At 44.6% G+C, this 24,715-nt stretch overlaps 1 pseudogene across 1 annotated transcript in view; it reads left to right on the forward strand.

Annotated features, from left to right (window-relative positions):
- The first annotated feature begins 1,854 nt into the window (after positions 1-1,854).
- LOC146178984 (tRNA dimethylallyltransferase-like) overlaps positions 1,855-24,715 on the forward strand; it is a 69,000-nt pseudogene continuing 46,139 nt past the window's right edge. The window contains exons 1-10 of the transcript XR_014700982.1: positions 1,855-2,080; positions 3,039-3,238; positions 3,556-3,691; positions 4,173-4,271; positions 5,014-5,018; positions 6,229-6,368; positions 7,926-8,037; positions 8,501-8,607; positions 15,496-15,583; positions 15,861-15,970. The product of XR_014700982.1 is annotated as a tRNA dimethylallyltransferase-like (transcript). The remainder of the gene's footprint in view (positions 2,081-3,038; positions 3,239-3,555; positions 3,692-4,172; positions 4,272-5,013; positions 5,019-6,228; positions 6,369-7,925; positions 8,038-8,500; positions 8,608-15,495; positions 15,584-15,860; positions 15,971-24,715) is intronic.

Here is a 24,715-nt window from a genome sequence, read left to right on the forward strand (position 1 = left end):
GAGGACAGATCCCTGGGGCGTTCCTCTGCCCCCGGTGTATGATGGGCTCGGACCTAAGTCCCACGAAGCTAACTTCAGTTTTCCTGCAGGTGAGAAAATCTTTGACATAGTTGAAGCACTTGCTTCCCACTCCAGCCGAATTGAGGCCTTCGAGAACCGCTCTGTGCTCAACATTATCAAATGCCTTAGTGAGATCAAGTCCCAGGATGGCACTATATGAAGCATCGTCCTCGGGAGCGTCCATGATGTCGTGTTTTAATCTGAGCATGACATCCTGTGCGCTTAATTTAATCCCGGTCTATACCCTACCATCTCCACTGGCCAGAGTTCCTTGGTTTCCATATGCCTAGAGATTCTGATTTGGACCACTTTTTCCATGAGCTTTCCCAGACAAGAGGTGAGAGATATGGGCCTCATGTTGGATAGTTCAATTGTTTCTTGCCCGCTTTAGGAATAAGGACCAATCTGGAGATTTTCCACTCCTCTGGAATTTTGGCCCCTTCCCAAATTTTATTCATTACTTCGCAAATGAAGTGTAAAGAGTCTTCGTCCAGATTTTTAAGCATGTTTGTGATATTAATTGTCTGGCCCTGGAGCAGATCTCTTTCTGAGACCCTGCAGGATCGCCCTAATTTCTGCAAATTCAGTTGAAGCATCCATGGCCTTATTCTTGGGCCCGGTATAGCAGGGTAGAGGGGGGCTGGGATCCTGACATGCATATGTTGTCCTGATTGCATCTAGCAGCTCCTCGTTTCCCCCTTGGAACTTATGCTTGATCTTAATCTGGTCTAGTCTGGTCCGTCGCTTAGTGTTATTGGGATCGATGAGGTAGCGGAGGATAGCCCAGGTCTTGGGAAGGCTCATCTTGAAGTTCATCTCATCACACACCTCGGCCCAGCTCCTTTCGGACAGCTTGGCCGCAGACCGCTCAATTTCCATATATTGAGGTTAGCAACCCCTCTTCTGAGATTTCTGTTCCATTTTTTAGTTTTCCACCTTTCCTCCAATTCTCTCTTGGATTTAAGGAGATGTAGAAGGTGTCTGTCTAATTTTGGGACTTGGAGATTCGTCGCCTGTTCTTCCGTGGCCTCCTTTACATGCTGATTAAATTCTTGTGCCACTCAGTCAGTGAAGACCAGGACTTATTACCTGCAGCCCCTCTGATGGAGCGAAATTTATCCCAATCTATTATTTTGGCTCGTAACACGGTATCCCGAAGATTAAATCTGAGCCGATCGAATTTCTATGACCATATGATCGCTGCCGTAGTTCTTTCCCGTGCTGCACCATTCAACTGGGCCGCACCTGATCATTTTCTTTTTGAAGCCCGTTCAAAACTTGCGCGTTATTAGCACAGTAGCTAGACCAGCTAGAGAAGAAGAAAAGTCACTTCGCTCAACTCGACAAGAAATTTTATGTAATCATTAACCTTCTGTTTTATAATGTATATTATTTTGTAATAGAAAATTTGTTAGTACATAACAATTACCATTATGTTGTTGCTTTACTAAAATATGTTAACAAAAAATTTGACTCCGATTTTTTTTTTCCTTTGCGTCAAAATGGCAGCTCCCAGTGCGCTTAAATGTTGTCGGAACTACAGTGTAATCGGAACCTTCCTCTTGTCATAATCCTAGGCGCAACTGGGACAGGGAAGTCCAAGTTAGCCATAGAAATTGTTTCAAAGTTTAATGGGGAAATCATCAGTGCTGATTCTATGCAGGTAGGCTGTCTAGTCTTGCAGTTTTCGCCAACCTTCCTTCATCTTACCGCTCGCGTCGTCTGTCGCGCACACGTAGTTCCAGTGGTGTGGATTGTTGGTAACGATTGTTCCATTTTTGTTGATATGTCAAGATGGCCCAGGAGTCCCGAAAGCTGAGAGATGTCGGGTTCCAAATGGGGACTGGCGGAGGTGGAGGTAGGGTGGGACTCGCACTAGGAGGTGCAAGGACGTCGTGGTGGTATGAAGTTCGGCCCGCGGCGCCGGCGGTGTTAGTAGCCGCCCGGCATGAGGACGCGTCGCACAGAGACGGTGGGCTACCTGGAGCAGCCTCGTCGGCCATGGCCAAACAGGCAGCCGGTAGGCCTAACCTGAGCCAGTAGCCAAAGACCAGAACGGGGGAAAAAACGATCCAAGGGCACGGCCCGCCAGGAAGGAGGCCACTCAGAGATTCTCCCAGGTCTTACCGGGCTCCTCCGAGCTACATGGGTACCAAGACACCCGGCAATTAATATAAAAGCCAAATTGCAAGAGAAGCGAAAAGCACAGCCTGTCAACCATCCATCTTCGTCTTCCTTAAACGTTTTCCACCGTCCAGCCACCGTCCGGCACTCACTGCTGGACGGGGGCTGTTGCTATGCGAATCTTGTAATTTCATGGAGCGTTTTTACCGCGTCGAGCCGGTGTTTTTTGCCCGACTGTGCGCACTCAACGCCCGGCGTCAGAAAAAACGCGCGCCGCCCTGCCAGATATTTGACGGGTGGGCGGCATGGCGTCCTCCCGAAACGGAAGCTGCTGCGGACTCGAGCCAAGAAGCTAGCATTTCCGATTTGAGCGGCCGCTCTCAACATGGTCGTCATGGCCGACGTGGTGTTATTACAGTGTATGTATGGCAGTTTGGCGAAGCTTTGTAGTATTTTTCGGCCCACTACAGTGGAGTTGAGCCGCCAGATCTGGGTCCCCCTGACCGCTTTAGCAATCTCTTCCCAGGTATTATGCATTCCCCTAGCTAGAAGCTTCTCTGTCGACGAGTTGGGGGGGGGGGGGGGGGGGGGGGGGGGGGGGGGGGATGCCTAAAGCCCTTTTGAATGACGTTCTGATCATTTTCTCTTTAAAGCCCGTTCAAAACTCGCGCGTTATCAGCACATAGTAGCTAGACCAGCTAGAGGAGAAAAAATACACCTCGCTCACCTCGATAAGAAATTTTATGCAATCGTTTACCTTTTGTTTTATAATGTGTATTATTTTGTGGTCGAATATTTGTTAGTACACAACAATTAGCATTATGTTGTTGCTTTACTAAAATATATTTTATAAGAAAAATTGGCTCCGGCCTTTTTTTTTTTTTTTGTTTGTTTGTTCCTTTGCGCCAAAATAGCAGCTCCCAGTGCGCTGAAGTGTTGTCGAAACCTTCCTCTTGTCGTAATCCTAGGCTCAACTGGGACAGGGAAGTCCAAGCTAGCCATAGAAATAGCTTCAAAGTTTAATGGGGAAATCATCAGTGCTGATTCTATGCAGGTAGGCTGTCTAGCCTTGCATGTTTCGCCAACCTTTCTTCACCTTACCGCTCGCGTCGTCTGTCGCGCACACGTAGTTTCAGTCAACGTTAATAGAACTAAGATTGGTTTCAGTGGTGGGGATTGTTTGTAACCTCATCCAAAAAACGGCGCTAACAAACGGGGACGAAAGGAAGAAACCACAGGGAAAAAGCGCTGTTTCTGTGGTTTCTTCCTTTCGTCCCCGTTTGTTCGCGCTGTTCGCGATGTATCACCAACTCGCCCGCTTAACTATTCTGTTGGTTGTAACGATTGTTCCGTTTTTGTTGACATGTCAAGGTGTACAAGTCACTTGACATCATCACTAATAAGGTGACGCCCTCCGAAAGAGATGCTGCCCCGCACCACCTTCTCGACTTTTTGGACTTTGTCGAATTTCACCGTAGCCGACATCCAAAGCAAGGCGCTTGGTGTTGTGAGTCTCTGGTCTTCGCTATCTTGATTTTACTCTTGTACTTCGTGCCTCCTTTATAATTAGGAAGCTGGCCCCGTATGATACACGTTTAAAATTGTTGACATTTTTTTTATTCTGCTGCGCTAATTAGTTTTGCGCGCGTGCATTCATAGTGCGATTACAGCGCATGTTGCAGGCTTACGAGTTCAAATAAGTAATGTGAAGTCCGTATTTGCGCGTTATTCCTATTCTTAGAGAAAAAAAAAAGAAAATATCCGGAAATACATATCAGTTGCTTCTCTTCTAACCTGGACCGTAAACATCACCTAAAAAGTAGACAGCTGAAGGCGCGCGGTTATAAGCAAACTTTTAAAAATCTACGTTGATTGCTGGTGAACCAAGCAGGTTATGCTTAAATCCTCATTATAACCGTCTTGGAGGGAGCATGCGCTGTTTGTCTGGAGTGACAAAGCGTTATCTATCATTTCTGCATCTTACTTAGATTGACAACTTGGTCAACAAACGAAAGCTGCCTATAATTGTTGGTGGCACAAACTATTACATCAAGTCCCTCCTGTGAAAGGTTCTTGTGCGGCCCGAGGTATCTCTTTTTTTCGTATTTGGTATTCCTAATGTGAGAGCAAGCTGGCTTGGTTTAATTTACCATAATGTAACTTCTTGATTATCATTGCCCTCACAGAAGCAGTCTGACGACCACTTCATATGCAACAGCAATCGCGTCTTAATAAAAGAAGTCATAACCCATTCCTGAAGTACAGAATTGACAGTGGCAGAGATGCCGAGGCAGCTGCAGCTGCATTATTTTCTGAAGTCTCCGACACTGCCATCCTGGAAGACATTTCGACGGAGCATCTGTACAAGTGCCTGGAGACAATAGATTCAGAACGTACTTTAATGCTCCACCAAAAGGACTGCTGAAAGATTGAATGGTAACAATCTATTTTGTGTCAGTTTGAACCAGGCTGGAGCTGCTGAGTGGTGTTTAATTATGGAGGTGGCTTGTAAGTTGCGTCACATGTCAGGCTCAGTTTTGAAATGGCTTCCACTGGGCCATCCGGGCCAGCTGCACTGCTCCCCTTGCCCTGTGACATATTTTAACATTGTGTCACAAACCTGTTGCTGCTCTCTCATTTTTTTAACAGTCCCATGCTATACAGTGCTTCAGTCGTCTTCTGAGGGTTGTCTTTGGTCTTTGCTTCAATTTTTCTTTAATAAGGGCCTAAAACAATAGATGTATAGAGTATGTCTTGTCTTATAGTAGCAGAACGTTTTTAGTAGAGCACGAATCAATTACTCAAAATCTGCTCCGCTTACCACACCAGGCCGAGTTGGTCCTCATGACGAAAAGAAATCGGCCAAGGAAAGGGGTGTGGATTAGAGGGAAAAGGGACTGAAAAACTAAAACTAGTAGAGAAGGCAGTGTGCAAAATCAATGTAGATTTCAGGGCAGTTAGATTAGAAGGGTTCAGAATGGAAGTGGTGTAATGTTTTGCAGTTGTAATGAGTGTGTTTGTCTACAATCTAAGCAGGGCTTAAGCTTGGGAAATTGAGAGGTGAGAGTGTAGTTTAGTGAGAGTGCTGAAGCTCTGTCTGAATTGACGGTAGAACTGGCAGATGGCGTTCTTTACTGGATGTCGATCATCCCACAGTATTTGGCTAGGCCGGTGGGTTGCTGGAAACCAGTCAAGTATCTCACGGGCAAGCTGATGCGCAGCTCATTTTCAGTTGTTGGTGTAAGCATGATGCTTTTTTAAAATGCATGGAAAGCAACTTGCGAGTCTGTGCGGAACACGCTGCTGAGTCGGGGAAAGGTGAGCAAATTTCTATATGAAAGGTGAGCGAAGTGATATATGCTACAGTGTGGCTGTTTAGGGGTGAGGAATGATGGGCAGCTTTAACTTGTGCGCATCCTGGGTGAAGGAGCGAAGACATTTTGTGGCGAATAGGTGCAGCTTAGAAGCTGGAGGCATGGGAAGCTAGGTATAAGAAATGGGGTGAGTTAGGGGGGGTGTAGTGGATCCATTTTAGGTGACCAAGTTGAGAATCTTGCAGGTGTATATGAACCAACATCATGGATCAGTAGTTGGAGAGCTGCTGTGTAAAGAGTATGAAGAACATATTCTAACTTATTATTTTGTTTTATGTGTAAAAGTGAGATAGAGAACTTATTATTAGATACTACTGAGTGTTAGGGCTTGGACAGGATAATGGGCCTGAGTTTAGAGGAGGGCAATCTTGGCTGCATGGCAGAGTGTCACCGTGTGGCAGATAGAGAGAGCTTGATTGGAAGCATGTACATATTTGTGCATGTCTAAGGCATGACAGAGGGAATCTCTGGGGATGGATGCTTAAGAGTAAGGCATATTAAATGATGGATTAGCTGGTTTTCTTTAGTGTGAGACCTGGGCCAGCTTTGAAAGGAAAATCGGGAATGATGTTAGTTCGCTGCCTGAGATTGGCGCCGACCTTCGCCACCAAGACTGAGGTGCAGTAAGGAGCAATGCTGTCTTTTATTTATTTGCATTTTCTCGCTTTAGGAGCCTGCAGGTGTTCCAAGTCCATGGAAGGCTGCACAGCGAGCTCATTGGGGAGCAGCAGCAGCTGGAAGGAAGTTCTCTTGGTGGACCTCTGCGGTTCTCATGACCATGTGTGTTCTGGCTGCATTGTGACCAGGATGGTTTGTGCAGATTTGCGCCACCTACCTGCATTTAGTATGGGGGCTGATCCGCATCTGAGAGCTTTTAACTGTGCAACTTAGTTATAAATGTTAGCTATCACAAGTCTCAAAATTACAAAGGAATGCAAGCAGTGACCAAGCATATGCCACATATTGGCAACTCATTTTATTAGTGGCCTACTTTAGTCATTGCATGATGCTGAAAGATGTGGGCTTTAGTGTTGATGCTATGGCAGTACGCAACTCTGCCTTATGACCCTACAGAAACATCTTTCTGTTGTCAGATCTAAATTGGAGCAAATGCCGTGAAAAGAGAAAAATCTCATCTCTAATGCTGCTTCCCAGAGTGCAGTTGGCTGCCTGTCGTTGTCTAGAGAAGGGCCGACCACTGATAAGGGGGATGATGATTCTGCCTTGCTGGTACCAGAACTTTCTTTTGGGCTCTGACTGGTCTTTGCGGTGTGCAGTTTTCCATGACTGTGGTGTTTTCTTGGTAGTAAGTTCTGCGTGTTGGGCTTGGAGGCGTAGGTTGTGTTGGTCATGGCTGCTCCAGAATTTCTCGATGTTTACTTGTGCTCTCCTTACTCCTTGTTGTGAAGCCATGGAGTTGTGCCCATGTCACTGAGGATCCATTGATACTGCAGCTCTTGAATTACTTGTCATCGGTAACATTCATTCACAGTGAGCCAAAGCTATGAGGCTGATTCCTGTGAGTACATATATTGACAGCATGAATGTGATAAGAATCAGTGACCATTGAAATAATAATGTGACACTGGTATGATTTTTATTTTTGAATGCTGTTTCGGGGAGCCTTCTTGAGTGGAGTCAGCACACGGTGCCAGAAGGACTTAAGGAAATATATTAAGTTTACGGTGCTAATTTTACCGTAAATATGGTGTGAAAATTCTTGTAGGGAAAATTGGGAATAATGTCAGTTTCCTGCCTGACATTGGTGTCGACTTTTCCTAAGAAGTCTCAGGTGCAATAAGGAGTGATGTCTTCTTTTATTTGTTTATATTCCCCCCCCCCCCCCCCCTCTTCCCCTTCCCTTTCCTTGTTATAATGCCAGAAAGTGATACAATCATTAAATTAAAAAAATATATATATATATTGACACTGCTTCCTTGTGCATTTGCTTCGAGGCTTAAGGCTACTGTTTGAAGTTGGCAAGCATACCGCATTCTCTACAAAAATTAGCTTTTCTGATGTATTTGACGAGTGCCAGTAACGGGTGAAACTTTTGAATAAGGTTTTTGTTCACAGGAGTAAAGTTTCGTCTCATTATTGTGCATCGTCGCATTGTAATGCTTTATGTTAAGTCTAGACTTGTGCCACACTCCAGAATTTATTATAAGCTTGATCCCTGCTACTTTAGGGGCTAGCTGGCATAGCACATGAATATAAAGGGTATGCTGCAATATATATCATATGAACACGGACACTAAGCCTCACTGCGTGGCTTTTGGCATTAATAAAAATGCCATACCCATGAACCTGAACATTTAACCTTATTCATACATCTATGTTTCCACAATGCTCCTGACAATAATGCAGTGCTGGATGAGAGACTGGATGTCCACGTTGACGAGATGACCGAAGCCGGCCTCATCCAAGAGATGGAAGAGTTTCACGAGCAGTACAACAAGCATTGCTTGGACCGCAATTTGTAAGTTTGTCTTATCAGTAAAGCTTAGTAAAAGGAATCGGAAAACAATGCGTTTAGAACAAGTTGGAAATCTTCTGAAGCTTTGTATTGTCACTAACATATTCGTTGTTTCTTTCTTCGTGTTCATTAGGACTCTTTTTATTTGCTTTGGGCAATCTTATTGTTAGTTGACCAGATGAAATTGATAGCCGATTGATTTTTGTATTTGAGAAGCTGCCAACAGCACTGCCCTGTTTCTGCACTATGCGGTTGGCCTGAAAACCCCATTTTAGAACTGCACTTTAAAAAGAAGAGAAAAGAAAAAGGAGTTGCTTTTTATGTCTGCTTCATGTTCTAAATTCTAAACAATTTAAATTGCAAGACAGAATTGGGAGCTTTTTTTCCTAGCTGATGTTAGCTTTGCAAAGGTCTCTCTCTAATCGCATGATTGTGGCTTTTTCGCTTCTCTATTTTATTCTCCTAGAGAAGCCGACTACACAAAAGGCATTTTCCAGTCAATTGGCTTCAAGGAGTTCCACAAATATCTTCTGATGGACACAGAAGAGAAAGCTTCTCCAGAAGGAGGAAAGCATTCACTGAAGGTTAGCCTTATTGCAGTTGTACTTAGCATATTGTTTTTTAAGTCATCATAAGTGCGAGATTGTCACATTCAAGGTTTAACAGCGCTTATATTGAGCTGCCACTTTAAGTAGTAGCTTTTTCATCTGTCGCATTGTTTCTTATGAGATTCATTCTGAGCACAAGTTTTCTTTTCTTTTTTTTCTTTTTCTTTTTTTTTTTTTTTTTTTTTTTTTTGAGACAATGTGGAGAAAGTGTTAATACATCTTCTTTGAACTTGCGGTTACAGGTGTTGCCATTTTGGGTGAAAATTTAAATATACATGAACAAAAGTGTGTGTGGAGGTATTGCAGACACTGCAGTGAAATTTCACTTGAACAAACTTACTTCAAGGGGCTTTATGAAAAATTGTGTTAAAGTGAAAATTCATAATCTGAAGTGAAATAAGTGCGTAGAAGCTTGTTTTCGTTAGCTCCGAGAAACATTGGGCGTTCAAATTTTACCTCAATCAAATAATTTGTCACTGCGCTCGTTTCCTAGCGCAAATGCAAACTTTAGCAGCGCTTTTGAAGTTAGGACCGCAATGGTCTTGAAATCAGTCACCGCGTCTAAGATCTTGTCAGCCTTGTCCAGCACAATGGTTTGCTGGGTAGTAAAGGCCTTTACATTCTCCAATCAGATCATTGCTTCAGCAGATCGTGGTTAACCAGCATGTATACCTACGCCTTTCTTGGACCTAAAAGACCTATTAGGCCTGAAGCTTTGGCTATAACCGTGGAGCCCATTAAGCCTGCAAAACCAGCTATGGATTCGGTCGGCTACAAGCTTGTTTATATAGCTAATTCAGTTTGAAGCTAAATGAAGGCCAATTTATGTCACGCGGTAATGAAACGTGGTCCAGCGTAACAATATGCAGCAAACAAAAAGTCCGGGTTGTGTTTGTTGAAGAGCTTCGTATGACGTGGGAGACACAGGATTTCCGTTCGGGAAATATTCGTCGAACTGAAATGAACAATAACTGAAATTCGTTGGAATGAAAGACATTTGCATAGCGTTTAATGAAGAAATTGAGATTTCGTGGGGGATCTAAGAGGGTTCGTGCAATGGAATACTTCGTTTAAATGACGTGCGTTCAAGTGGCATTCTGCTATATTACGGATTACTTTATTCCTTCAAGATGAAATGTAGCCACTTGTATGTACACATTTTTTCTAACTTAGAATGGACTTCTCTAGAGCTGAACTTAAAAGAGATACAGTCAAACCTTTGTGTAACGAACCTCCATGCAGTGAATTCCTCAATATTATGAAGTTTTTCAATTCTCCTTTATTGAAGTGCATGTATTTGAAAACTCGCTGTAACAAACATGCCATGGTGGTTAACCTTGATATAACAAACTCGTGACGGCGACTATCTCTTAACTTGTGCTGAATTACTAGAAATTTGGCAGAACCCCGCAAGTTTCATGTTAAGCGGACTGATATGAAAGGAACATCTACGGTAACAACGAGTGACCGCAGTTCATACAACATGTCATGTTTCACTGCCAACGGAGCATCTACGTGGAAAACTCAGCTGGCTCAATGCTTTCGCTTTTGGATTGTGGCACTACAATACTTATGCTCAAAAGCAGCGAGCAATAAAGGAATGAAGAAAAGGACATGGGACATGCAGTGTGCATCCATCACCGCCACGCAGTTGCTGGTGTGGTCCCTAGCGTAACAGGAACAGCGGAGAATGCTGGCGACACGAGGCTGAGTCGGCTTCCTTGGGCAAAGACAGTAGGCAAGTGGGAATGTGCGCAAAGACGTTAGCGCCTCCTCACTAGGTGGCGGCGCGAATGCGTGTGTTCTCCCCTAGACTGACTCTTCTGCCACTGCCCTTTCCCCGCTCCCTCATAGACGTGTTGAGAGCCGGTGCGGAAAAGGAGGCTGCTGCTGCAGTCTCGCCGCGCTTTCTGCGCGATTGCGAACAATTTTACCACTTCTTAAACATCGAATAATTCTGATTTACTGCAAATACTTTCAAGGTGGTCTCCTTTACAATCATTTCTTAATCTCGTTATCATTATGCATTATCGTCTTGAGCCTTCACGTGAAAGCTGCATATAACGAAAACCTCGATATAACGAAGAATCGTGGAAATTTTACAATTTCATTATAACCAGGTTTAACTGTATATTTAAAAATGTTGAATTTATCAGAAGCTTTAAGCAAAGGACACATATTTCTTGAAGCACAACTTTATTTAAATTGCACCAACCTTTATTAGTGTGGTGCTCAGAGAAAGAAAAAAGAAATTATCGACTGTGGGTCTGCCTCACATTGTTGGGAATTTTTTTTTTTTACAAATTAAATGTACATCTTTGAGGGGCTCGGTGCTCAAAGTATTGGTGCAAAAGTGCAGCTACTCCTCTTGCTGTACTGTCTTGCGCTTCACTGGGCACAGGGTCAATGCAATCATCACTGGAGGATGATCGACGCTTGGCTTGAACTTGAGCAATCATCTCGAGGCTTTTCTCATGCTTGTATCGGCATCCACCGCCTCCTAGTGAGGTCACTAAAAAGAGGCACAGGGCATTACTTGGCTGAATATGGTGTCAGCTTCAGCATTCTCAGTGGTACCTGCCTCTCCATAAGGTATTGGTTCATATGCTTCGAAACCTGTTTCATGGAAGCACCTGTTCACTTCTTGGTTTAGTGAGTATGTGCATAGGTGGCATTGTCAGGCATGAATTCGAGACTAATTCACTTGAGTTCTTCCGCTTGGATGAAAACAACTTTCCTGCCCTGCTAGCAAACCTTGCGTCTTCCTCCCACAGTCAGTTTTCAGAAATTGCCGCCATGGTTCACGCTTTTCTATTAGCATAGTAGATCACAGGGAGGTTTAGATTGCCCTTGAAGCAACTTGGATGCTTAGACTTCCCTACCACCCGCAGCTTCAACTTTTCGTCTTTTGCCATATTTGCGTTTACCAGTGCAGTAACGCAATCTTCACTTTATTTCCTACCTGTACAGGCTTCACCTTTGTAGGCCAGAGTCTTTCATGGAAGCGCGTCATAAAAAAGGCCCATCTCGTCAATGTTGGAGATGTCATACTGCTCATAGCTACATAGAATCACCCGCAGCAGGCCCTGTTGTCAATTGGTATGAACATATATGTTCACATCAGCACTTTTGCTTGAGACGGTCTTGAAGACTGGACCATGGCACCCTAAATGGGTTAAGCCATTCATCACTGGAAATGAAGTTTTCTACTCTTAATTGCGTGGCTATCTCCTCCATCTTCGGCTCCAAAATAGAACATTTTATTGGAGAACTGGCAGTGTACGCATGCGTAAACCGCAGAAAAAAAAATAAAAAATCTTTTTCTAGACATATGGCATTGTCCTCATTTGCATTTTATTGGAAGCAAAGGTTCCATTCTTGACAACACCTTCAATTGCAGCTTGTTTCCTTTAGCATGTCAAACTTTGACACTTCTGTTTTAGACCGACTGGATGCTTTGCTTAAACTCATGCTTAACTTGTAAGATTCTTCAAGCAAAAGCATGTTATGTGGTATTTCTCGACACTCTCCGCCAAACCAAAGTACCAATCCCGTGTAGGTGTAACGCTGAGCAAAAGTGACAATGAAAACAATTAAAAAGCCTAATGGAGGACTATTGGGTTGGCTGGTCCTGACTATAGTGCTGGCTATGGAGAATTTGTTCGAGGCTTTGAGACTTAGGCATATACTGGCACGAATACACCCTGGCAGATTCGAAATATTTCTATTGTTTAACCATAAAGAACAAGTAACTAACGTTTCAGTTAACCCAAAGAATTTTACTGTGGCATACATAAGAAACCAAGCTAATAACCATACTTTATTTCGTGTATCCGTAATTTTCTTATAACCAAGTTTTGTTTGCTAAGCGTTCACCATTTTCTGACACATTATGAAAGAGATCCAAACAAGGATAGAAGGGGAGCCTCAGCTCCCAAGCCAAGCCAACGTTTTGACAAGAGGCCAGTTGAAGACAAGTCCCTTTGTTAAAGCAGGTGTATTAGACATTAAAGAGAAGGAGATTTTTTTTTTTTTTTTTCTAGATAGTGAAAACAATTGCTTAGCAGATGCTGACACCTGAGTTCCATGCCTACATCTGCAAAGTAGCACTTGTTCCAACAGTCCAAAGCAGCCACTGTTTGCTGGGAATCCCAATTTCAAGCTCCCTCAGATCGTTGCAAATTGTTGTACACACTTTTCAAAGTGGTGACATAGTAAATACCGCTAAGCTGTGCAGAATGGCATTAGGAAATCGAGCGACAGCTCAGGAAACATTGCAAGAAAGTTTGCCTCATTTTCTAGTTTCTTTTATCTTTGCCAACTAACGCAGGTGCAAAAGATTTACTAGACAGTGTTCACAAGTCTACTGTAATTGTCAGTTTGTGTAGGCTCACACTGAATTATGAATTCTTCTTGGCCATCACTCTTTGCAAATGAATGCAGTAGTGAAATATATATTTCGTTCAGTTTTCGCAGCCATGCAAATAGAAAACATGGTAATAATGGTTTTGTTTTTATTGAAGCCTCTGTTTCCATTCCCTGGTCATAGACGTGGTTTGAAATTGCCAATGAATATAGGCATATCTGGAGACGTCCTACCGGAGGTTCACTTTTTAATAATGTCTTATATGTGCATGTTTAATAACTGTGTTCATGTGTGTTTTATAACCGAGGTACTGTCACTGCTTAGATGTGTGGACAGGCGATCTGACTTTTTCTTTTTTTTTTTTTGTTCAACCAAAAGAAAAATTGTCTTGGCATCACCTCACTGCACTTGTAGAAATGCTCAGTGCTGGAAATGTGCATGTTTTGTATTTTGCTTTCTTTCTAGGTTATAGAAATTTCTCACTGATAGTTGCCTCTTTGTCATCAGAAAGTGCCATAATTCATGAACGTAGGCCAACTTCAGCCTGACCCAGATTCATTTCAAGTTGAGCCAGTTGTTGTAAATGTTATTTATGGTGCCATTACCAAGACTAGCATTACCCCCCCCCCCCCCCCCCCCCTCGAAAAATTTACTGCTAGCAGTGGCAAAACCAAGAGTGTGATATAAAATCAGGAATTTGTATGTTGTTCAAAACCAAGGATGATCGTAACCAGTAGTGAGTAATGTAGTATATGTGATACGAGTTGCTGATTGTCAATTACTTTCTGCATATTGGACCCTGCCATGACCGAAATTAGCATCCCTTCACAAAAGAGCATTGTGGAAGGGGTCTGGCTTAACGTAGTCATTTGTTTCGTTAAATATGGGTCTCAAGTGGAGACTCCTCTGGTCGTCGAAAGGCAGTCAGAGCTTGGGTTTGGAGCTGGTTGTGTCACGGGATCAAGTCAGCAAGGGGAGCATGTTGTTTAAAATTCTTAGCGATAGTGGCCATAACCTTGGAGATAGTAGTCTCCAGTCTTCCTGGTGCAGACTGGAAGGTTCATGAGGTATAAGTGACGACTTGGTGAAGAGAACTATCATGATGACAGTGACTTGGACTGGCATCGTGTCTAAAGTGCAGGTGGTGCATTGGCTGTTAGTCACCAATCTATGCCGGGACGTCATTCACCACAGTGTGGCTGAGCTGTGTCTGGCCCTCATAGGTCTATCTGTCATTACAGGCAAGCTTTGCCACCATGGAAGCACGTGGGATATTTGTTCGATGTGCGCCACATGTGTGCTTTCTGACTTGGTATGTAAGCACGGGAATTATTGGGACAGCACAGTAGAAGGACAGTAGAACAACAGTGATGCTGGCGAAGGGCAGCGCTGCACGGCATTTTTTGTCATAACATACAGCACAGGTGGCTGGGGTGATGGCATTGGCTGCAGTGGTTGACATGTTTTTTTCCTGAAAAGCATCCAAGATGGCTCCAACACAGGAGTTGCTTGACCGAATTAAACTTCTGCAGCTCATTGTGCACAATGCTTCTGACAACCTCGCTAAGGGCCGCACCTTCATTGCCGGTCATCGGCATGTGGAAGGAAGTCTACAGGAGTAATATTTTCCAGGCAGCCATAATGCATCAACTTTTTCTGTAGGGCCTGCTCCATGCCTGTCGCATCTCTAATAAAGTTGATCACTGTGCTGGGAGGGTGGCACGCAAACCAAATGAGCAGCTGCGCTTTGACCCCTCTCATAACGCGGTGCCTCCTTTGCTTAGAACGTTGAATGACCAGTGCATGTGAAAAGCCGTGTCGTGTCCTCCATTCATATGGTGGTGCTCTCATTTGGCTGTTGCTGCATTGTGCACAGCAAGGCAAGTTCTGCCCCCTTCTCCCATTTATTGCTGTTGAAGTTTTCGAGCAACTGCCGCTGGAAATCTCATCAAATGATGATTGCAAACTCGGGTGTTCTTTTTTTTTTTTTTTTTTTCAAATCTTGTCTTGATGGCATCCTGAAGAGCAGAATGGACATTCCCACGCTTTTGTTATTCATCCGCCCTATTGAACACAGCGACCCAGATGTAGCAGTCCAATGCCTAAATGTCCTCAAACTTTTTGCTGTAAAACTATGTGACATACGAGCCGCATGAAGACGCAGTTGTGGAGAACTTGTAGAGTGATGGATGGTCTGGCTTGCTGTTTTGGATGTTGTATATTGAGATGCCGTGATGAGAAGCTTGAACTTGGAATCTCAGTTTAAACAGAGTTTCGGTATGAACATATGTGGAGCTTGGCGATTTGGTGCTTCTGACTTTCGCCTCATCCTCTCTTCAAACGCTTGTTTAGTTTTTGGCAGCACATTATCATCTCTGGGTGACTTACTTGAATATGAAGCTCATTTCATTGCATTTGTAAATTTTTATGAAAAAAAAAAAAAAAAGTAACCTTGACTTCTTTAAGTTTTTTTTTTACATGTGCTCATTTTTACTTCAGGGCTATGGCTCATGAAGCAAGTGACAAACCGGTATTCCAGAAAACAAGAAGTGGATCGTGCAGCGCTTCTTGCGGAGTGAGTGCTGTATTCGTCCTTTTCTCTTATTTTTTTTTTTTTTCAATGGTGGTGACACTGAGTGCTGCTGTTGTGAGATGGTTAACTCAAGACCAGTTCTCCGTTTTATTTACTTTGCTCACCCTCAAAAGAAGGCTGAGAAACAGTGGCAGGCCTTTGCCTTTCCAGTAGTTCATTGTCACTTGGAACATTTTACACTACACACTTTGTGTTCTTTTTTTTTATGCTTTTCATAGCCTATTTCTCTAACCATATTGTAAAATGTTTCGAATCCCAGCTCCAGATAGACAAGTGCCACCAATTTACAGCTTGGACGCAACAAACGTTTCGCGCTGGGATGAAACTACGAGAGACAAGGCCTTCGAGATTATCACTGACTTCATAGAGGCAAGTGGTATATTGTCGCTGCTCATTATGACACAGAGTTGGAGCATACATGCAGGGCAGAAACTCCCCATTGGAAAGTTCTTGAAGACTATGCTGGCTAGCATTGCACCAGTAACTGTTGCCAGATCTAGATGCATGCACTAGCGACACCGGATAGCACAGAGCGGTAAAAACTTCCCACATTATGCTTTGCTTGCGGAGTATATGGTGAGATGAAGCACCGGGTGCGCTTTTATTTGTCGGTGCATGCCTAAGTCGGGAACTACTTGGGAACAGAGGTCCAAATGCCCTTCACAGGAAGCCTTCCTTCAGCCAGTGGCATGAACCGATTTTCCCGAGGTTGTAGTTCATCCATGGTTAATCCCATCTAACGTGACAAGGGATTGTCCACATATCAAATGAGATGTTATGAAAATCAGTCGACATTGGCTAGAAGGCCTGGTCGTGGGAGAATTGGCTGCTTCCTTCTTTAGTGGGCAGTTAAATCTCGTTACAAGAGACACTGTTACAGAAGGCACTCAGTTATAAGAGACATTTGAAAATGGTTTGGTTGGTTTTTCTATGTCTGCCATGTATTGCATACAAGAGACACTCGGTTACTAAGGACAAGTTTTTCAGGTTCGTGGAGTAAATTTTTTGCTATTTAGAAGAGACACAGCCCAGGTGTGCTCATGCAATGCATCTGGAACGTACCAACTCGTACATGATGCACTTCAGATTCCCTTAGCTAAATTCTGTTCCATATCAGTGTCCTTTTTGTTGTGTATTTCAGGTGAGGAGTGCTTCCCCATGATTGGAAAGTCAAAACGGCATCGCATTACTGTTACCTACGAAGCAAATCAAAATGCATGAATGACATTCAGCATTTTTAACTCCTCACTGTTAAAATTTGATCACAAGATGAAAGCATAGACTCCTGATGTATGTCTCTTTGTGAATCATCTGAGTGTGACGAGCCTGTAAGCATCTGAGGGTGACGAGCATGTAAGAGTGCCTCAAAGGTTTTAGAGCAATAGGAAGGCTTGCAAAGGGAAGTGCTTTACCTCCAGAATTTGGGAAGGAATACACTCTGCACTCACGAAAATACATAACTTTAAGCTTTCCTAAACAATTTCCTGTTAATGCGTGTGAATGCATTTATATGCTGATGTGCAGTAAACTGATCAACGCAGTGCTTTTAGAGTTTTTGGTTACAAGAGACCTTGCTTACAAGAGACATGTTTTTCAGGTCCCTTGAGTGTCTCTTGTAACGAGGTTTTACTGATTATAAATACGGTATAGTACTAACTCTTAAGGTTTCTCAAAGGAGTCTGAACATCAAATTTTTGGTTTTGCGTTTTCATTGTAATGGTGCTCAACGGATTGACATACACTAGACCACTATAGCATATTTGACTACAACAGCAAAATAGTTTATAATTGGAATTTCTTCTCATATGCTCCTGTTTTTGGTCCAAGGTAGGAAGTCAAGATTTGCTAAGCTGTTTATGCAGCTTTCTCCCTGGTTTCCTCACACCCTCTGACTGCAAGAATACAGCGTGAAAACTTGAACAGTTGCTCTGATGTCAATGGTCAATATGTGAACTATGGGAGGCATAAAAAAACCAGCAATATAATCAATGCTTTATCATTTTAACTCAATACAATGCATTGGCCAGCCTGCCTGAAAAGCCGGAATGACAAAAAGCCAGTAGGACCAAGCACTTTACACCCGAAAACCATTGGGTCCTGTCCGGGTCCACTTTTCATTGGTTAGTGCACACCACTCAACCACCGTACACAAGAGTGACGAAGACTGTCTATTGTTTGCACACAGCAACATTGTAGAAGGTATTTTGATAGTAGTTCCACACTTGTTTGTAATATACGTAAGTATTCATTATAACCGCAGTCAGTGTAAGTCGCCTCCACTGTGCTGCAGTCTTTCGAACCTCATATAACCAATACTGGCATTTCACGTCACTGATATCATCGCCTGGTTTCTGAAACAGAAACCAAAACAGTGGGAGAGAAGAAATTCAATACAAATTATTTAGGCTGCGGCTGGAATCACGCCCGATCCCACACACGTTTTTCCTGCTGCAACGCACGAAAATACTTCGCACTCACGTGACCCGTGCATGATGACGTCAGTGGTTGTGCGCTTCCGTTTAAAATGGCGCGCTACCACCCAAGCCGAGTGGCATTTCATCTGTTTGAAATTTGCTCGTTGCCATAGCTTTAAAGCCATTAATTTTGTTGCGGCAGTGTTAATTATTGCTATTGGTAAGCATGAGTTATTTCGTGTTGTGAGTTGTGCGGTAAAGACGAAGTGTTGCACGCGTGCAGCGAGAAAACGAACTGAATACCATATTGCAACAACAGTCGATTGCTGCGTTCTTGTCTTGTGTACAATACAACATATTTTGGCGACGAGGATGTTAGCTTAAACCAGGACCTCCACGTGGACTACTGACCGTCCATCATGAGTTTGTCGAGTCTTCAGCCACCTCCGCGCTTCCTGCCAAACCCGGTCGTGTCCTTCTATGGGAGCAACGGGAGCTGGCGTTCCACACTACATGCTGGCATCTGGTGCCTTCACACTTCCTGCTAACCGGCGAGGGCTATCCTGCTGAACTGAGGTTTCAGCATGACAGGGCTGAGGTCACGCTGAAAATAAAAGCAGCCGTCTTTGAATGGTCCATCCAATGCATATGGTAGCATGTGAGCATCCAGAACTTCACAGTAGGCTTTAGCTGTGAACGATGGTGGCAGCTGAATTAGGGGGCCGAGTCTCTCTTTGCTGATGGCTCCCCAAACACTCACCGTGCACCGACCGCTGTGAAGAAAGTGAGTGAAGAAATATCCGGAATTATAGGCAAGTTTGGTCTTCGCGAGCCAAATGAAGCTGGGCAGAGGCTAGTAGAGTTTTGTCAAGAAAACAACCTGACCGTAGCGAATACAGTCGTGCCTCGTTAATATGGACACTTTGGTTTCCGACCAAAACTGTCCATAAAGCGAGTCATCCATAATAACGAGTCATGAATAAAAACTAAAAGATTTTCTGAGAAAAAAATTGTGTAATTAATGATTGCTTTTGTGCATACCGTTGTTCACTGGACTCATGCATACCGTTGTTCACTGGACTCAAAATTAGACAGAACACCGGCAATTTTGAGTGCATTATCCCGGTCATCGTTGTCCTCAAAATATTGCAGTGCAGTCTGAAGCGACTCGCGCACTATGACACGCGTAATGGTAGGCTTTATGTTGGTCGTACTCTCGAGCAATCAGTGTCCGATTCTATATTCGCCGCCACTTCCAAAATGACCTCGTCACTGAGCTGCTCCTCCACGTCCGCTTCGTCATCCGCGGCGAGGAGTTGTTCTGCGGCGCTCTCTGGGTCAGCTGCACCTGCCTCTTTTAGTGATTCTCGAAGCCTTGCCAGGGGAATGTCATCATCCAGACTACAACTTTCTGTGTCCAACTCCTGATGCGGTAAAATACCAGTGTGGCGCCAGCAGTTAGTGATGGTCGTTTCACTTACGGCATCTTACGCAAGCTTAAGCTGCCTCAAGCACCAGCGAAGATCTACTGTCTGCGGCTCCTGCTTCTCGGCACAACGAAGGTAGTGTCGGACCAAGGCAGCTCGGTAGTGTGCTTTTGTTGCTCTAATTATGCCGGCATCAAGTGGCTGAATCTTAGCAGTCATGTTTGGTGGGAGAAAGATGAGGTTGATATTTTTGAACTCTTCAGGGGAGATAGTGTGGCAGCCGGCATTATCAACGAGAAGAACCACTTTGCGACCGCTTAGCTTTAGTTTTTGGTCAAATGTTTGCAGAAACCCTCTAAAAGTATTTGAAGTCATCCATGATTTTCTATTTGCTTCATATGTACAGTATATAGATGGGGAGAATGTTTTTCCAAAGCATCGGGGTCTTTTTGATTTTGCCACTACGATTGGCTTCACCTTGTCCGTCCCACTCGCATTGCACATGAGGCCTACCGTAATTCGCTCCTTACTGCGCTTTTTTCCTGTTGCAGGGCCGCGAGCAAGAGTTGCGGATGGACCGAGGTTATAGAAGAAACCGGTTTCGTCAAAGTTGTAGATATCATCCAGGAGATAGCCGCTAAGTAGCTGTTTGAGATTTTCTTGAGACGAGGAAACAGCCGAGCTGTCGATGCTGCCCCCTTCTCCATGAATCCGTCGACTCGAAATGCCATGTCGGTTCTTAAACCTTGTCAGCCATCCTCTTGAGTAGCTGAAGTCAGTCACGTTTAGACAGAGCGCAGAATATTTTTTTCTCAGTAAACATCACCTTGTTTTACTGAACAAAATATTTCGTAAGTCATCACAGCTAAAGTCTATCAAGACGGAGGAGAAGGAACGGTACGTACCCATAATGTTGCCGAGGCAGCGAGCCTTCTCTTGAAGCATTTCGTCGCTCACTACAGCACCATTTGCGCGCACATTCCCGAACCACATCAATAAGGCCGACTCCATCTCTTCGAACTGTGCTGGGCGCTGTCGGACTGTGGCTGACGCTGCGATGCCGACGTTGAGCCATTTGTCGGAGTCTTTTAATATCGATGCTACCGTCGACCTGGCGAGGCTGAGGCCTAGCTTAACTTGGGCCCAGTCCCTCACGGCCTGGACTGACTGAGATGGCTTTTGCCGCTTGTGTTCACAGATCTCCCTCTTTGCGGCAACGTTCAGCTCCGTTCTTTTGCGTTTAACTCCCGCCATGCCAAAAGTTAGACTAAAGTTGAGGGTTACAGGCTCCTCATTCTTTGCACTTTTTTGTTTTTGCCTGGTTAACCTTTCTCTTTTTCCCTTTACTTTTTCTGTTCCTTTTACCTTTTATGTTCTTGAGCTGTTTTTGCTGTCCTGCTTGCCAACTTTAAGGAGAGGCGGGGCCAGTCAAGCTGCACCGCACCAGCTTTCTTCTCGCTTTCCTCACCACGTGTAGATTTTTAAACCTTCGGTATATGTGTGGTGAAAATAAAGTGAAAGCCAAAGCAAGGAAGCGAGGGAGTCATGTTGGCAGGCTGCTATGCAGATGGCTATCGAACAGCCCCTTCTAGCGCCGTTTGTATGTGTTCCTACGAAACAAACACTGCAAGCTGAAGTAAACGACGGCTAGCCGACTACGAAGAGCTCAGACCTTGTCAAGGCCGCATCGTTGACTCAAAGCGAAGCCGACGGTGCAAAATGTGACAGTTCGGCAGCGCAACAGTGACGAAAACCAGGAGCATGAAAGGGAAGCGCGTCCAGGACGGGACTCCCAGTCCCAGTTGCGTGCTCGTCGCATTTTTTTTTTTGTCGCTCTACTCCGTGAGTGTGTCTTAACTCTGACCGAAAAGCGTTAACGGCTTCATGGAACACACTTTGTGCTTTGGGAAAGAAAAACTTCAGTTCCTGCCGCCACGTTAGGCGCTTGTCTTTCTTCCTGTCATTTCTTTCTTACGCCTTTACCGGCCTCTCTGTTCACGTCCAGTAGAATTTATTGCAACCACCTGCTGCTGTTTTCCCGACTGCGGCCTCTCTTTGCGGCGCTTCCGCTGCACCCAGAAATCTCCCGGCTCCCTCCTGTCGGGGTCTTTCTTAGCTGGCCCTCGGTTTGCTCCTGCGCTCCCCCCTCCCCCTCCCTAAAACGGCGACGCGCCCGCTATGGTTCTTTCCAACCCCACAGGACTCATTCAAGCATCCGGCCGTATCGGCTATCGCGTAGGTTCGCGGGCGGCGCGCCTTTCTTTCACTTGCGTTCGGACTCCTCTGCTGTTTTTCAAGCGCTGTCCATATTAACGAGACAAAAATACATGGGCTCAAGTGGGCTGTGTGCATTCTTCCCCTGTCCATTGTCCAGACAGCGAGTTTCCATATTAACGAGGCATAAATACATTGAAAAAGTTTCGTCCCCAGAAAAACTGTCCATAATTCGGGTCGTCCATATTAACGGGGGTCATATTAACGGGGCACGACTGTACTCATTTTCAACAGCACAAGAGGCGCCTGTACACATGGACTTCACCGGACGGTCTGTACAGGAATCGGATCGATTATATTCTTCGCCAGCAGAGATGGAGAAGCGCTATACAAGCAGTAAAAACAAGGCCTGGGACCGACTGTGGCACCGATCATCAGCTTCTTGTTGCCAAAATTAAGCTTCGATTGAGGAAAACGCAGAAAACTAGAAGGCCTTTCAGGTATGATCTGGATCAAATTCCATTAGAATATGCTGTGGAAGTGAAGAATCGATTTCAAGAATTAGATATAGAAGACAGAGAGCCCGAAGAGATGTGGACTGATGTTCGTGATATAATACAAAAAGTTGCTACGAAGGTATTTCCAAAGCAAAAGAAATGCAAGAAAGCAAACTGGTTATCTGAAGAGGCTTTGCAAATAACTGAGGAAAGGAGGATGGCAAAAGTTATGGGGGAAAGAGAAAGATACAAGGTTCTCAATGCGGATTTTCAGAAAATAGCAAGGAGAGATAAGAATTCCTTCCTGAACATACAGTGCCAAGCAGTTGAGGACAACAGCCAATTAAGGAACACAAGAGCTCTGTATAAGACAATCAAAGATATCAAAGGAAGCTTCTGTGCTAAAGTGGGCGTGATAAAGGACAAACGAGGCAAGGACCTCACTGAAGCCTCAGAGATAAAGAAGAGGTGGCAGGAATACACAGAAGAACTGTACAAGGACCCGAATGTGCAAACCCAACATATAAGACTGTTGTGATTACTGATCTCGAGCCGGGCATCCTGAAGAGTGAAGTTGAATGGGCCTTAGCCAGCCTCGCTAAGAACAAAGCTAGCGGAATTGATGGCATTCCAGCCGAGTTACTTCAGAACCTCAACCATGACGCTGTTAACATTCTGCATACATTATGTCAGATTTGGACAACCCTGCAGTGGCCACAGGATTGGAGAAGGTCAGTTTACATCCCCATTCCAAAGAAAGGCAGTGCCAAAGATTGTTCCAACTACCGCACGATCGCGCTTATTTCACATGCTAGCAAGGTGATGTTGAAAATCCTCCAAGGAAGGCTGCAGCAGTATGTGGATCGGGAGCTTCCGGACGTGCAAGCTGGGTTTCGCAAGGGCAGAGGAACTAGAGACCAAATTGCCAACCTTCGCTGGATCATGGAAAAAGCAAGAGTTCCAGAAACCCATCTACTTCTGCTTTATTGATTATGCGAAAGCGTTTGACTGCGTAGATCACAGCAGATTGTGGCAAGCTCTCCAAGAGATGGGAGTTCCAATTCACCTCCTCTGTCTCCTCAGGAACCTGTATGAAGGACAAGAGGCCACAGTCAGAACTGGGCATGGTCTTACTGATTGGTTTCCGATTGAGAAAGGAGTGAGGCAAGGCTGCATACTGTCGCCCTGCCTATTTAACCCATATGCAGAGTGCATCATGAGGAAGGCCGGTCTGGACGAGTGTTCAGCTGGAGTGAAGATTGCTGGAAAACGTATCAACAACCTTAGATATGCGGATGATACCACTTTAATGGCAGAAAGTGAAGTGGAACTCAACAGACTTCTGATGCGCGTACAAGAAGAGAGTGAGAAGTTTGGGCTTAAACTGAAAATTAAAAAGACAAAGATCATGGCGTCTTGCCCTATCAAGTCCTGGAGCGTCAATGGACAAGAAGTGGAAGCTCTGATAGATTTTCTCTTCTTGGGCTCCAAGATTACCTCGGAAGGAGACTGCAGCCATGAAATTAGGAGACGCCTGCTTCTGGGAAAGAGAGCAAAGCAATGGTCAGCCTTGACTGCCTAGTAAAGAGCAGAGACATTAGTCTGCCAACCAAGATCCGTATAACTCGTGCTATGGTCTTTCCAGTTGTGATGTATAGATGCGAGAGTTGGACTGTGAAAAAAACTGACCGCCGAAAAATTGACGCGTTTGAATTGTGGTGCTGGCGAAGACTCTTGAGAGTTCCTTGGACTGCCAGAAGATCAAATCAGTCGATATTGTCGACCATAAACCCTGACTGCTCATTGGAGGGTCAAATTCTAAAGTTAAAGCTCAGCTACTTTGGTCATCTGATGAGAAGAGAGGAGTCGCTGGAGAAAGATTTGATGTTGGGAAAGGTTGAGGGTCGCCGGAGAAGGGGTAGGCAGCGAACGCGTTGGTTAGATGGCATCCTCGAGGCACTGCAGATGAAGTTATATGATGTTAGGAAGATAGTGAGAGACCGGAAAGCGTGGCGTGACATGGTCCATAGGGTCACGAAGAGTCGGACACGACTGAACTGAACAGTTGAACATTCGATAAAAAAATGTAAGAAACTGCTGTGCAGTTTGCATTATCTTTATAACCACATAAGTTGTGATTAAACGAAGTAACTCTGACCCCTGAAGATCTGCCACTGAATGCAAGAGGAGGGTCAAATGTGCGAGGTATATAAGCCCCAACAAAGAAAAGAGTGTGTCAACTCTTCGGGTATATATAGTGTTCCTATGGTTTGTATGTCATATGAATGCATGCTTGCCTGTCGCCCGCTTGAAGATGCCATTTCAGGTCAGTGCCAGTAAAGTAAGTACTATATAGTGCTCTAGAAGATTGGGCAGTGTGCCGACCGCGCCGCGAAATGTATGGGAGCGGGGGGGTCGCTTTTGCGATGATGGAGGTGTCAAAGCGCAGAGGGCGCCACCAGCAAGTGGTGTGTCAGCCATCCGGGCGCCCGCGTATGTGCGCTGTGCGGCGGGCGGATACCGTGTGCACTGTACGTTCTTGTTTTCTTGTGCGTCGCCTCG

This window comes from Amblyomma maculatum, chromosome 9, assembly GCF_055883805.1.
Source record: "Amblyomma maculatum isolate TAMU_Amacu chromosome 9, ASM5588380v1, whole genome shotgun sequence".
Lineage (NCBI taxonomy): Eukaryota > Metazoa > Arthropoda > Arachnida > Ixodida > Ixodidae > Amblyomma > Amblyomma maculatum.